General features: G+C 43.6%; 1 protein-coding gene and 1 pseudogene across 2 annotated transcripts in view; both read right to left on the bottom strand.

Moving 5' to 3' along the window:
* Window positions 1–14,955, bottom strand: part of si:ch211-158d24.2 (multiple epidermal growth factor-like domains protein 9) — a 395,895-nt gene that overhangs the window by 336,842 nt on the left and 44,098 nt on the right. The gene's annotated exons all lie outside the window — the stretch shown is intronic.
* LOC133475849 (myosin-7B-like) overlaps window positions 1–14,955 on the bottom strand; it is a 106,765-nt pseudogene that overhangs the window by 71,982 nt on the left and 19,828 nt on the right.

The following is a 14,955-nucleotide window of genomic DNA, read 5'->3' on the forward strand; positions in this document are numbered from 1 at the left end:
AATGTAGACTGGTTGGACGAACTCCCATGCACCCTTGAGGATCCTGCAAAGGGTGTAGAGCTGGTCCACAGTTCCACGGCCAGAACGAAAACCACACTGCTCCTCCCGAATCCGATGGACCCTCCTCTGCAGCACCCCTGAATAGACTTTACCAGGGAGGCTGAGGAGTGTGATCCCTCTGTAGTTGGAACACACCCTCTGGTCCAACTTCTTAAAAAGGGGCACCACCACCCCAATCTGCCAATCCAGAGGCACTGTCCCCAATGTCCATGTGATGTTGCAGAGGCGTGTCAATCAGGACAGCCCCACAACATCCAGAGCCTTTAGGAACTCCAGGCAGATCTCATCCACCCCCGGGGCCTTGACACTGAGGAGATTTTTAACCACCTCGGTGCCCTCAACCCCAGAGATAGGAGAGCCCAGACTTTGCTTCCTCATGGGAAGGCGTGTCGGTGGAATTGAGGAGGTCTTCGTAGTATTCTTCGCACCTGCTCACAACGTCTCAAGTCAAGGTCAGCAGCGCCCCATCCCCCCTCCTGAGACGCCGGATGGTGGAACAGAATTTCATCAAAGCCATCAGGAAGTCTTTCTCCATGGCCTCACCAAACTCCTCTCAGGCTCGAGTTTTTGCCTCAGTGACCACCAAAGCTGCATTCAGCTTGGCCAGCCAGCACCCATAAGCTGCCTCAGGAGTCCCACAGGCCAAAAAGGCCCGATAGGACTCCTTCAGCTTGACAGCATCCCTCACTGCTGGTGTCCACCAATGGGTTCAGGGGTTACCGCCACAACAGGCACCGACCACCTTACGGCCACAGCTTCGGTTGGCCGCCTCAGCAATGGAGGCGCGGAACATGGGCCACTTGGACTCAATGTCCCCCGCCACCCCCGGAACGTGGGTGAAGTTCTGCCGGAGGTGGGAGTTTAAACTCCTTCTGACAGGGGATTCTGCCAGACATTCCAAGCAGACCCTCACATTACATTTAGGCCTGCCAGGCCCGCTGGTGCTTAAGACCCACTGCAAGGTAAATTCAAAAGACTGCAATATTTTGTGTGTTAAATTTCTACTTTCAAACATATAAACCCTGCATGAATGTTCTAAGTGTATATCGTGATATCAATGTCATTCATGACTGTTTCTTCCCATACAGGTCTGCTGTCAAGTCTGTTTGAAAACAACAATATGATTATGTTTTATCTCAGACGATATGAAAGCTTACAAAATTGCTGCTCCACCAAACAAAGGGTGAAACAATCATTGCATATGTTAACCATTATGTGTGAGACAATGCAAAACCCGGGAATTATTTCTATTTTAGATATACTGGGTTTTAGCCCACAGATAAACTTAGATTGAAATTCAAACGTAGAGGTGAGGTCTATTCTCCCGCGCTGGCCTTATATCCCCTCCCGAAAGGTACAAACGGTGTGACCCTTCTCTCCTCTGAGCTCTCTCTCGCTCTCTTAGTTCCTCCTCAGCTCCAAAACCTTGGGCGCACCTGCGCGAACCACAACTTTCTTTTTGTCATACCTCTTTAGTTTTTTATTTTTGCGCAACTTCTTCCTCAAAGTAAACCTACTTCCGTTCCTGAGACATCGAAAGAAAAGACCCGCTTGACTAGCTTGATCTGCCTAACGTGAGTACACCTTGATGTTTACCAAGTACAAATTAGTGCATAACAATTTGGGATTAAACTAACAATCACAGCGATTCCTAGCTTTATGACAACACAAATCAACTCATTTCACACTCATGTCACGGGTTTAGCCATTTGTCCTATATCTTGTTCTTTACGAATGTTTACCTTTAATTTTTGTAATTAACTCCCTCTGCATCTGTTCCCCAAATTTCGCAATATTTTTCATAAAATTTTCCCTAAATTAAACCTCCTGTTGTGGACTGTGTGTGTTTGAGTGCAACATTTGCCCGCTGAAATCGAGACCTAGCATTCTATTGAATGTAGCGAGCCTTCTAGAGAATAGAGATAGATAAAGAGTTTTTTTCGTCTTTTTCCCTAAAACTATAAATATAAAAAGAGACCTGGTGCCCTACACAAGATTGTAACATTCTAACATTCGCTTGAGTTACCGCGGAAGTAACACTTTATTTGAGCACATAATCTTTTTTATTTTTATTTACTCGTTCTTATTTTGAAATTAACAGCACTACTTTTATTGAGTAAATTAGAAAACACACAGTTGTGCTCATATGTTTGATTATCCAGGCAGAATTTGTGAGATGGGTACATTTATTTGAAGAAAACATGAAGGACCAGGCGAAACACATTTAATTTTATTTTAATGGGATTCAAATTAAACAGTCAAGCATTTCAGAAAAGCATTATCATTAAACAAAACATAACCATAAAGAAATTAATGATGGTTGTTGTTCAGTGAGTCATATTTTAAAAAACAATATTTCACAAATTCTGCCAGGGTATGTAAACTTATGAGCAAAACTGTACATATATGCAGTCATACGTACCCCTGTCATATTGAAATGAAAGTGTAGGCGACACCTTTTTTTATAACCACTAGGTGGCGGTGGCATTTTGGAATGAAAGTGTACAGGTTTTTCAGAAACACTAGATGTCGGCATACATTTATAAAATGTGAACGTTTTTTCCATTTGCGCCTACACCTATGTATAATGCGCATGATTGACCTTTGACAATTTGGGGGAAAATGTGCATTATACACGAGATTATACTGTAATTATTTATACACGAGATTATACTGTAATTATGCTTTTTCCAAACCAATATACGCTCCACTGTTGTTTGCTCAGTAACCAAAACATTAACATTGAGCCTTAGCCAGCTAAGCTAACAAGGCTAGCTAGGTGCTCCTGGTTACAGCAGTTTTGAGGCATTTGCTTTTAAATGATTGCAATCATAAATAGAGACTTTACAGTATTGCTTTGACGCTTTTGCTCTGTGATGTGTGTGGTGGGTTATCGTTGTTGGAGATCTGCACTGGGAGGCTCCCGGGCGGTCCCCAGCAGTCTTGAACTGAAACGAATTAAGATTTCCAAACACAAGGCGCCGGCACAGTGGACGACTGGTTAGCATATCTGCCTCACAGTTCTGAGGACCGGGGTTCAAAGCCCGGCCCCGCCTCTGTGGAGTTTGCATGTTCTCCCCGTGCCTGGGTGTGTTTTCTACGGGCACTCCGGTTTCCTTCCATATCCCAAAAACATGTGTGGTAGGTTGATTGAAGACTCTAAATTGCCCGTAGGTGTGAATGTGAGTGTGAATGGTTCTTTGTTTCTATGTGCCCTGCGACTGGCTTCGGGTGTACCCCGCCTCCCGCCCGAAGATAGCTGGGATAGGCTCCAACAGTCCGCGACCCTAGTGAGGATGAGTGGTAAAGAAAATGGATGGATGGATGGAAACACAAGGCTTGGGCTAGGATGAAGCTTTATTGAAGCATTTTTGTGTCATACAACTGCATAAAAGAAAGTCAGACTAAAGTTACCAGTGCACCAGTTTCTTCTTCATCATGTGTTTTTAAAGGCTATTGATATTGGGATCTACACCAAGGTTCAACCAGGGGTGAAACAGGGTGTCGCTCTTGGTTGTCTTCTAAATATGGTATTCGTTCTACCCAACAGATGACTTTTTACCCATCAGTCGGGCTTATTGGTTCTCTCCCAACCCCAACTGAAATCCTTACATTCCTGAGAAAACGAAGACCAGCACTAGAGGCTTGACCTCTCGGGGTAAACCAGGAGACCGCTATCACTTGGGGAGGTAAGCAGTAAAATTCCATTTGGCCTCATAACAAAACCGTCTTTGTTTAGTGCCAAAGGAGAAAATGTTTTGTTATTAGACTTTATACCGATCTGATTGGCTTGATTGGATTGGCTGATAATTTGTATTTTATTGCAAATTTTGTGATCGGCTGTAATCATCAAAGTTGGGTTATGAGGACACAAAGCGCACCCATACACCATGACGGCACTGTGTCGTGACTGCCGTAACACTGAAATACAGAATACGGCATACGGCCCCCCTATGATGACAAACAATTCAGGAAGACGTTTTCCCTTGCCCGGACGTGGGTCACCGGGGCCTCCCTCTGGAGCCAGGCCTGGAAGTGGGGCTCGAAGACAAGCACCTGGTGGCCGGCCCTGCACCCATGGGCACAGCCGGAAAGGGTAACATAGGGGGACCCACGTTACCCATGGGCTCACCACCTGTGGGAGGGGCCATAGGGGTTGAGTGCAGTGTGAGCTGGTCATTGGTTGAAGGCAGGGACCTTGGCGATCCGATCCCCGGCTACAGAAGCTGGGACTAGGTACGTCTAATGTCACCTCTGTGGCAGGGAAGGAGCCCGAGCTATATAGTCGGGCTCGTCTCCACACACAGATTGGGCTCTGGTACCAGTCCTCTCGAGAGGGGTTGGACACTCTTCCACTCTGGAGTTGCCCACGGTGAGAGGCGCCGAGCAGGTGTGGGTATACTTATTGCCCCCCCCGACTCAGCGCATGTACGTTGGGGTTCACCCCGGTGGACGAGATGGTAGCGTCCCTCCGCCTTCGGGTGGGAGTACGGGTCCTGCCTGTTGTTTGTGCCTATGCACCAAACAGCAGTTCAGAGTACCCACCCTTTTTGGAGTCCTTGGAAGGGGTGCTGGAGAGCGCTCCCGCTGGGGACTCCATCGTTCTGCTGGGGGACTTCAATGCTCACATGGCCAATGACACTGAGACCTGGAAGGGCGTGATTGGGAGGAGCGGTGCTCTGTTATTGGACTTCTGTGCTCATCACGGATTGTCCATAACGAACACCATGTTCAAGCATAAGGGTGTCCACACATGCACTTGGCACCAGGACAGTCGCACTTCTATGATCGACTTTGTGGTCGTGTCATCGGACTTGCGGCCGCATGTCTTGGACACTCGGGTGAAGAGAGGGGCGGAGCTGTCAACTGATCACCTCACCACCTGCCAGTCCGATCCGGCAGGCCCAAACGTATTGTGATGGTCTGCTGGTAGCGTCTGGCTGAATCCCCTGTTAGAAGGAGTTTAAACTGCCACCTCCGGCAGAACTTTACCCACGTCTCGAGGGGGGCGAGGGACATTAAGTCCGAGTGGACCATGTTCCGTGCCTCTATTGTCGAGCCGGCCGACCGGAGCTGTGGCCGTAAGGTAGTCAGTGCCTGTCGTGGCGGCAATCCCCGAACCCATTGGTGGACACCAACGGTGAGGGATGCCGTAAAGCTGAAGAAGGAGTCCTATTGGACCTTTTTGGCCTGTGGGACTCCTTAGGCAGCTGATGGGCACCGGCTGGCCAAGCGGAATGCAGCTTTGGTGGTCGTTGAGGGAAAAACTCGGGCGTGGGAGGAGTTCGGTGAGGCCATGGAAAAGACTTCTGGACGGCTTCGAGGAAATTCTGGTCCGCCATCCGGCATCTCAGGAGGAGAAAGCAGTGCACCACCAACACTGCGTATATTGGGGTTGGGGGCTGCTGACCTCGACTCGACTTGTGAGTCGGTGGGGAGAATACTTCGAAGACCTCCTCAACTCCACCGACACGCCTTCCCATGATGAAGCAGACTCTGGGTTCTCTGAGGCGGGCTCTCCTATCTCTGGGGTTGAGGTCACCGAGGTGGTTAAAAAGCTCCTCGGTGGCAAGGCCCCGGGGGTGGATGAGATTCGCCCGGAGTTCCTAAAGGCTCTGGATGTTGTGGGGCTGTCCTGGGTGAAACGCCTCTGCAACATCGCATGGACATCGGGGACAGACTGGGGTGGTGGTCCCCCTTTTTAAGAAGGTGGACCGGATGGTGTGTTCCAACTACAAGGGGATCACACTCCTCAGCCTCCCTGGTAAGTTCTATTCAGGGGTGCTGGAGAGGAGGGTCCGTCGGGAAGTCGAATATCAGATTCAAGAGGAGCAGTGTGGTTTTCGTCCTGGCTGTGGAACAATGGACCAGCTCTACACCCTCGGTAGGGTCCTCGAGGTCCATGGGAGTGTGTTATGTGTTATGTGGACTTCGACCGTGTCGAAGGCGTTCGACCGTGTCCCTCGAGGAGTCCTGTGGGGGGTGCTTCGGGATTATGGGTACCGAGGCCCCTGATACGGGCTGTTTGGTCCCTATACGATCGGTCTCAGAACTTGGTCCGCATTACCGGCAGTATGTCGAACTCGTTTCCGGTGAGGGTTGGACTCCGCCAAGGCTGCCCTTTGTCACCTATTCTGTTCAGAACTTTTATGGACAGAATATCTAGGCGCAGCCGAGGCGTAGAGGGGGTCCGGTTTGGTGGCCTCAGAATTGCATCTTTGCTTTTTGCAGATGATGAGGTTCTGTTGGCTTCATCAAGCCGTGATATTCAACTCTCACTAGAGCAGTTCACAGCCAAGTGTGAAGCGGCTGGAATGAGAATCAGCACCTCCAAATCTGAGACCATGGTCCTCAGTCGGAAAAGAGTGGCGTGCCCTCTCCAGGTAGGGGAGGAGATCCTGCCCCAAGTGGAGGAGTTCAAGTATTTTGGGGTCTTGTTCACAAGTGAGGGAAGAGTGGAACGGGAGGTCGACAGGAGGATCGGTGCAGCGTCTGCAGTAATATAGACTTTGTATCGGTCCGTTGTGGTGAAGAAGGAGCTAAGCCGAAAGGCGAAGCTCTCTATTTACCGGTCGATCTACGTTCCTACCCTCACCTATGGTCATGAGCTGTGTGTCGTGACCGGTGAGGTGGCTGGTGCATCGGATTCGGATGATGAGGTGAGGTGTTCCGGGCATGTCCCACCGGGAGGAGACCCCGGGGACGACTCAGGACACGCTGTAGAGACTACGTCTCTGGGCTGTCCTAGGAACACCTCGGGATCCTCTCGGAAGAGCTGGAGGAAGTGGCTGGGGAGAGAGCAGCCTGTGCGTCCCTGCTAAAGCTACTGCCCCCGCGACCCGACCTCGGATAAGCAGTAGAAAATAGATGGATGGATGGATGGATGGGCATACGGCCATGGATAGGTATCTTTAGATATAATAAAAGCACAAGTTAAATAGCAAAAGTGAAACAGAAATGCACAATTGTTTGTAGGTAGATGACATGGCGTCACAACATGCTGTGCTGAGGAGATATCATGAGAAGGCTTGTTGAAGCGTAATGCTGAGTGATATTTTTAATCATTTGTTTTTGTTTCTATACCGTGCCTTCAAAATATGTCTTCACAATAAGTTTAAAAGTTTGGGACTGCTGCCTTTTTGAATTTGTTTATTTTATTGCAATGTTAGTGTAATGTGCCAAAATACGCAATACCAACACGAAAACAGCTCAAAAGTTCCCGTCCAAAAGCTATACAAGACATTTAACACGGTCGTTTTGGAGTCATTTAGTTTGCAGAAAGAGTGTCACTTACATGTGATGTTTGGACTTCCAGAGCAACTAACCCGTACAAAACTATCACTTCTCATTTGTGGGTCAAATTATCTGCAGATTATATAGCACTGCACAGAAGTGGCAAAGGGAGCAGTATAGCAAACTTGTTGACAGAGGCAATAAATGAATGGGGTTTGACAGAGAAAGTATCAGCACCTGGCAATTGCCACAATGCCACAAGCATGCAACTTAATTATCTATTACTTAAAAACTGTTAAATATATTATATAAGTTATCATTTATTTGCTTAGCTTGCATTAGTATGATGGACAATTTTAGATGTTAAATATATTATAGAAGTTATCATTTATTTGCTTAGCTTGCATTAGTATGATGGACAATTTTAGATGTTTCGCCTTCAAAAAGAAGACTCAGCATCATCCATGGAAGGGCGCTTGGACCAAGGACGTGATCGGATGTGGTCGGGGACGTGACAGGTGTTGGTCCAATATTATGTGTTGTGTCTTATTGCTTAGAATACTATGTCTGGGAAAAAACCCTCTTATTATCAAATATTTTGTGTTGTGTCTTATTACTTAGAATATTATCAAATATTATGTGTTGTGTCTTATTGCTTAGAATACTATGTCTGGGAAAAAACCCTCTTATTATCAAATATTTTGTGTTGTGTCTTATTACTTAGAATATTATCAAATATTATGTGTTGTGTCTTATTGCTTAGAATACTATGTCTGGGAAAAAACCCTCTTATTATCAAATATTTTGTGTTGTGTCTTATTACTATCAAATATTCTGTGTTGTGTCTTATTGCTTAGAACATTATGATTGTAAATCCCTCCTATTTCAAATAAATGCAGGAGCGAGGGGGGGGGATTGTTTAGAGCGTGTTGAGAGACTGTGATCTGAACAATCTCCCATACGCCCTCCTCATGAGAAAAAGTAACAAGCGTCTTCATTCCTTTTGTGTCTATTATAATGTTGGGTAAGATTAATCCAACATAAATTGGTCCTTCGAGCCGGATGTCAACACACCCGAAGATTCCAGTTGTGGAGCCGACATCCAGTTAAGAGACCGTGGCCACGGCATTTGAGACCCTTTCCGGGACTGGTCTTCGGACTTCTCAACTGGGATCTGGAGGTTGACGACAATCCACAGGATTGAAGACGACTTTGGTGAGTTAAATTTTTAAAAAAAATTTTAGGAAAAAGGAATAAAAGAGTGAATGAATTGCGCGACGAAGAAGTCTGCGGCAGAATAAACCTTGTGTAATACTAGTCACTGGGAAGTAGTAAAGATGGAGGACGGAATCCGATAAAATCCGTGGGGACGGCGGAGTCCTGTACGTACTTAAATTCCGTATTTCTGTGTTTCTGTGTTTCCGTGTTTTCGTGTGTTTATAAAAACGTTATTAATATCGTGTGTATGTGTAAAAGTATGAATGTATAAGACGGGATTGTAAGTGACAACTGAGTTTGGAAGCAAAGGCAAGAATTCTCCGCCCCAATTAGGGTAGAAGCTTGAGAATTACCAAAACTCAGACATTAATTGTCACCCTGTCATTTTTGAATAAAGTCAGTATTTAGGTCACTCTAGGTGCAAATGAACTGACTTCCAAATTCACAAAAATGGGAAATAACAACAATAAACCGGATCCAAAAATAGGCCTAACATGTAAAGATTGGAAATATGTTCAACTCCAAAACCCTTCCAAAATAGAACATTTAAACACGTGGATAACCAAATACGGTTTCGCTGGCCAGCTAAATTCACAAAAAATAGTGAAACTTCAAAACGAAATAAAGTGTCGACACAAAAATGATATATCACAAATACAAAAAGATGGATTTGACGACTTACTCTTCTGGTTAAACATGGCGTCAAAAAGAGAAAAAGGAAGGGAGAATAAGAAACACTTAACAAATGAACAAAAAGAGCAGGAAGGTAGACATCAAAATATGTTGTTTCAAAGACAGGAAGATGACGAGACAGGACCAATAATAAGAACTAGCGAGAAAAAGATAATTGAAGAAAGTTGTAAAAAAAGTAAGGAAACAAAAGCATCAGCACCATTGTACCCGGTTTTGCCACCTCATGAAAATCCTCCAACTCAAGAGGCACAAACACAACGAATTTTACGATCGGGAGGGGTACAAATGAATTGGTCTAGAACTATTGGAGAAACATTTTCTCCCACTCCCAAAATAACAAATATAACCTCAGACGAGGGAGATATGGATTTATTTCCGATGATTGAAGTAGCAAATCCAAATGTACAAGAAGATCGCAGAGAAACTCTTTTGGTCTATAGGACCTGGACTAATGAGGATGTGAAAAAGGCCGTAGCCGGCATCACACCTTACAAAGTAGACATTGTCCAGTTTGTTGAGGAAATAGAAAATCTTAGACAATCTTATCATTTAAATGGGACAGAGACTCAACAAGTTTGGATGACGGCAATGGGGCCTGATTGGCATCTTTGCCGAGGGGATTGGGACCCAAAGCACCATGGTGTTATAATGCCACATGATGACAAAGAATTACAATATAGAGTTAGGGGTTTGATAGAGAGAACCACAGCCAGGTTCCGCAAAAGAGCAAATTACACGGAAATTAATAGGGTGAAACAAAAGGATGACGAACTTTTTGAAGAATATAGAGTTAGAATGACTGCTTGTTTTAAAGCAAACAGCGGCTTGAATGAGGATGCTAGTCCTCAGGGCCCTTATCAACAGCAGTTAAAAAATGCTTTACGTGCGAATTCAAAAGAACACATTAACAGATGGGTAGATAAACATTGGATAAACCTAGCAACTGGCCCACTGGAGGAATATGTTAATCATGCCCTCCACGCAGAGAGAGTGTTAGAGAAAAAGAAGAAAAAAAAAATTGATGTCTTCCTCGACGAAAGAGCAGATATATACTATCAAGGCAGAGAAAGAGATAATTTTAGGGGACGCGGCAGAGGTGCTAATAATAATGGTAACCCTAACGCTAATAAGTTAAGAATACTGTTTAAAGTATACATGCACTTTACTTTTTCAATACAAAGCCCATCATGTGTTTACGTTTGTACTCCACATGCACAAATAATTTATTGTGCACATTTTCATTTCAATTTCCAAGCGGAAATAAACATTATATAAGTTTTCATGCACTTTACCTTTTCAATGTTTTTACACGACTGTCATGTTTTATACTTTTGTACTCCATGTCCACAAATAAATTACGTGCAAATTTGTATGTTCAGATGTTTTATTGCATAGAAAATATGACGTGACATACAACATATTTTTGCTTGCAATTAAAAATTGTTATAAATATGTATGTATTTCAAAAGAAAAAAACTCTTATTTGTGCATTTCTACTTCTTACTGAATTGATATCGAACAATTTAAATCAATATCAAATCAAATTGGAACCCATTGACTCAAAATCAAATCCAATTTTGAGGTTCTTGACAATGCCAGCTCTTATATATATATATATATATATATATATATATATATATTTATATATCGCAAAAGGTGTCAGTTGTCCATCAGTGGTCATAATAGGGTGAACTTTCCCATCACTGGCGGCGGTTGCACTCACAAAGCGGGAGGAGTTGTCATTGCGGAGGGTTTTGGCATTTCCAAAGGCCTCCATGGCAGGATTGGCTTCAATGATCTGGTCCTCCAATGATCCCTGAAAAGACACAAATGTGATGTGATACTACAGTGGCATAGATAACGTGCAAAGCAAAGCCAGCACTTAGCGTCCCAATGTTCTAACAAAGATCACATGCTTGCAGACAACACTGCTTTCTTCACTGTTTCTCCAAGAGCGGCGATGATGGCGAAGTACTGGATCACTCGCTTGGTGTTGACCGTTTTTCCTGCACCCGATTCACCACTAATTACAGCAAACAAAAACAGAGAGAAAACATTTTTCTTTTCAACTAATAAACTAGAAAAACATGCCAACTAGCTAAAGTTTTCCGTATTGTCTCCACGTGTTGATTTCAAATCTGATGGAATCATCTTGGAAGCTCCATGTACCTCCATGTTAAAGAACTGCTTCAAAAATGGTCTTTGCTACCAAGATGGCCACCGTCACTGCCATGTCGGGTTTGACACGTACTTCAGGGTGACAAAAGCCGTTCTCTGATAGCACGAATCGTAAACAAACGCTTCCACGGCATTTTAACAAGTCAGAGCAATTGAGAAAACAGGGTAAATGATTCATGATTTTAGCCTTCTTTTCTACCACCATAGTTTGAATGAGTGAAATGTCAGTCAAAAAGAAGTTATCTGCTTGGAAGAGAGACCCAACAGCGGCCATAATTTACTGGACATTCAAAAAACAAACCCCAATTCCAATGAAGTTGAGATGTTGTGTAAAACGTACATGAAAACAGAATACAATGAAATCCTTTTCAACCTGTATTCAATTAAATACATTACATAGACATGATATTTAATGTTCAAAATGATTAACTTTTTTTTTTTGCAAATATTCTCTCATTTTGAATTTGATGTCCGTAACATATTCCAAAAAAGCTGGGACAGGGGCAACAACGGACTGAGAAAGTGGAGGAATGCTAAAAAAAAATACCTGTTTGCAACATTCCACAGATGAACAAATAGTCCATCAGTTTAAGATAACAGCATTTCTCAACGTACAATTGCAAGGAATTTAGGGACTTTATTATCTACGGTCCACAATAGCATCAAAAGTAGAAAAAATAATCTGGAGAAATCTCTGCACATAAGGGGTGAGGCTAAAAACCAACATTGAATGCTCGTTACCTTCGAGCCCTCAGGCGGCACTGCATTAAAAACTGCCGTCATTGTGTAAAGCAGTGTCCGTGGACCCCTAGTGGTCTGAGGTGTAATTGCAAAGGTTCCGTGAAACTAAAATCCCCCCCCCCCTGAAAAAAAAAAAAATATTAATCCTATAACATTTATAGAAATTTTATTATTTTGATTAAATTTGAGACCTTTATTTAAACTACAGAGTAATAGGACTTTTCATCCATCCATCCATTTTCTGAGCCGCTTCTTCTCACTAGGGTCGCAGGCGTGCTGGAGCCTATCCCAGCTATCATCGGGCAGGAGGCGGGGTACACCCTGAACTGGTTGCCAGCCAATCGCAGGGCACATACAAACAAACAACCATTCGTACTCACATTTCCCCCTCTCAGTCCATCTGTTTCACACGTGTAATTCATTGTATTTTAATAAGAGATCTCGCCCCCATTTGCATTGTTTAACTTACTGCATGACGCTGTTAATACAAACTTAACATGATCTGCATTGTTTGGAAATTATGTGCTCCCGAGCTTTTCAGTGGGCATACACCATTCAATTCTTAAAAATACTTTTATTGTGAAACTTCTGCTAGGTGTTTTGTGAAAACCCATTAATTTGCAAGGTTCAGGTTAAAAATGTTAAATATAAATTATGTTTTGTAACGTATTTTTTTAATTTATTGTATAACAATTCTGTTTTGTTACATACAGTATTTCTGAAAGCTACTGCATGAGATGCTGTTTCTTACGTATTTCTGGAAGTACTGCATAAATATGATTTTGTTTTATCCCAAGAAGCTACTGTATAAGTATGCTGCTTTGTTCTGGAAGTAGCTGCTGTTTCTATCAAATTGCAACTCTACCCTCTAGATAGGGGACTCCTCAGGGTTGATAAAAAAGCACTTTGGGTTGCATTTTTTATGGATGAAAAGTGGGATATAAATCATATTTGGTTGATTTATTGATTGATTGATCGGCACGGTGGACGACTGGTGAGAGCGTCAGCCTCACAGTTCTGAGGACCAGGGTTCAATCCCCGGCCCCGCCTGTGTGGAGTTTGCATGTTCTCCGTGTGCCTGCGTGGGTTTTCTCCGGGCACTCCGGTTTCCTCCCACATCCCAAAAACATGCATGCATTGGAGGCTCTAAATTGCCCGTAGGTGTGAATGTGAGTGCAAATGGTTGTTTGTTTGTATGTGCCCTGCGATTGGCTGGCAACCAGTTCAGGGTGTACCCCGCCTCCTACCTGATGATAGCGTGGATGGGCTCCAGCGCGCCCGCGACCCTAGTGAGGAGAAGTGGCTCAGAAAATGGATGGATGGATGGATGATTGATTGATTGATTGATAACTCAGGACAGGGTTTGAGATTTCACAATTCCATACTTTTTCCAGACCCTAATTTCCAGATTTCTCTGTAAAAAAAAATCTAATAATCTGTGACATTTGGGTAAATATATGTTGATGTATATCGTTAGCCGAAAAGCATTATTGCCTACGTCATTTTTGAAAGTTTTCGCAAAACAAGAAAATAGCCACAAAAAAAATCAATAAACTAGATGAGTCCAGTTGCTTCCATTGAATTTGTGCATATCTCCATGACCGGGATGATTGAGAATCTACGCATACATAAAGTAAAACATACTTTTTTAGCAAGCAGAGAGATGTTTTTTTTATTAATATTTTGACAGTTAGTTAAAAAATACTGAGGCAATTATGCTATTAGACTAACAATGTAATATTTAAGTGATTGTTGATGCAAGCTCTCAGACTATTATTATTATTATTATTATTATTATTATACCTCACAAGGGTCGCGGGAGTGCTGGAGCCAATCCCAGCTATCATCGAGCAGAAGGCGGGGTACACCCTGAACTGGTTGCCAGCCAATCGCAGGGCACACATATAAACAAACAACCATTCGCACTCACTTTCACAACTACGGGCAATTTAGAGTCCTCAATTAACCTACCATGCATGCTTTTGGCATGTGGGAGGAAACCGGAGTACCCGGAGAAAACCCACGCAGGCACGGGGAGAACATGCAAACGCCACACAGGCGGGGCTGTGGATTGATCCCCGGACCTCAAAGCTCTGAGGCAGATGCTCTAACCAGTCGCCCACCGTGCCGCCGCTTTAGAACTACCGTGCCGCCGCTTCAGAACGACTCGGAATCAGAATCAGAATCAGAATCATCTTATGCTGATTAATTGTGGTTTGATTTGATTGAAGGAAATCTTAAACCTTTTGCGGTATATCTGGCATTGCAACCCCAAACATAACAAATTTCTGTCATCATTTTAGTTCCAGTGATAGTCACTCACGTTCTGCCGCCCGGAAGTATCCTGGCACCTATTGTTTACAAAAATTCTGAAATGTCATATTCATGGTCATGACTAGTAGCTCACTTGGTTCATTAACAAAAAAGTAAGTATGTATGTATGTCTGTTTAGTATGTGCTTGTTGTAGTATTAGATGTCATCTAAACGAGTCATACATTTAAATTTGGAGCATATCAATACTGCACCGTGAGAGATAACCATAAGATATTTGTCATTAGTGTGATTACCTTGGCTAGCTGGTAAGACAAAGCACTAAACAGGTGATGAGAGAGAACGTACGTGATGAGCATCGACTGACTCTCACGATCTGTGGAACAAGTGCAGAAAGTGAAGGTCAGTTTTTCAAGCCTTTCATTCATGAACAGAGGTGGGTAGAGTAGCCAAATATTGTGCTCAAGTAAGAGTACTGTTACTTATAATATATAAGAGAATAAAATAATAATAGAATAATATGACTCAAGTAAAAGTAAAAAGTAGTCCTCCAAATATTT

The sequence above is a fragment of the Phyllopteryx taeniolatus genome, chromosome 3 (genome assembly GCF_024500385.1).
Source record: "Phyllopteryx taeniolatus isolate TA_2022b chromosome 3, UOR_Ptae_1.2, whole genome shotgun sequence".
Taxonomy (NCBI): Eukaryota; Metazoa; Chordata; class Actinopteri; order Syngnathiformes; family Syngnathidae; genus Phyllopteryx; species Phyllopteryx taeniolatus.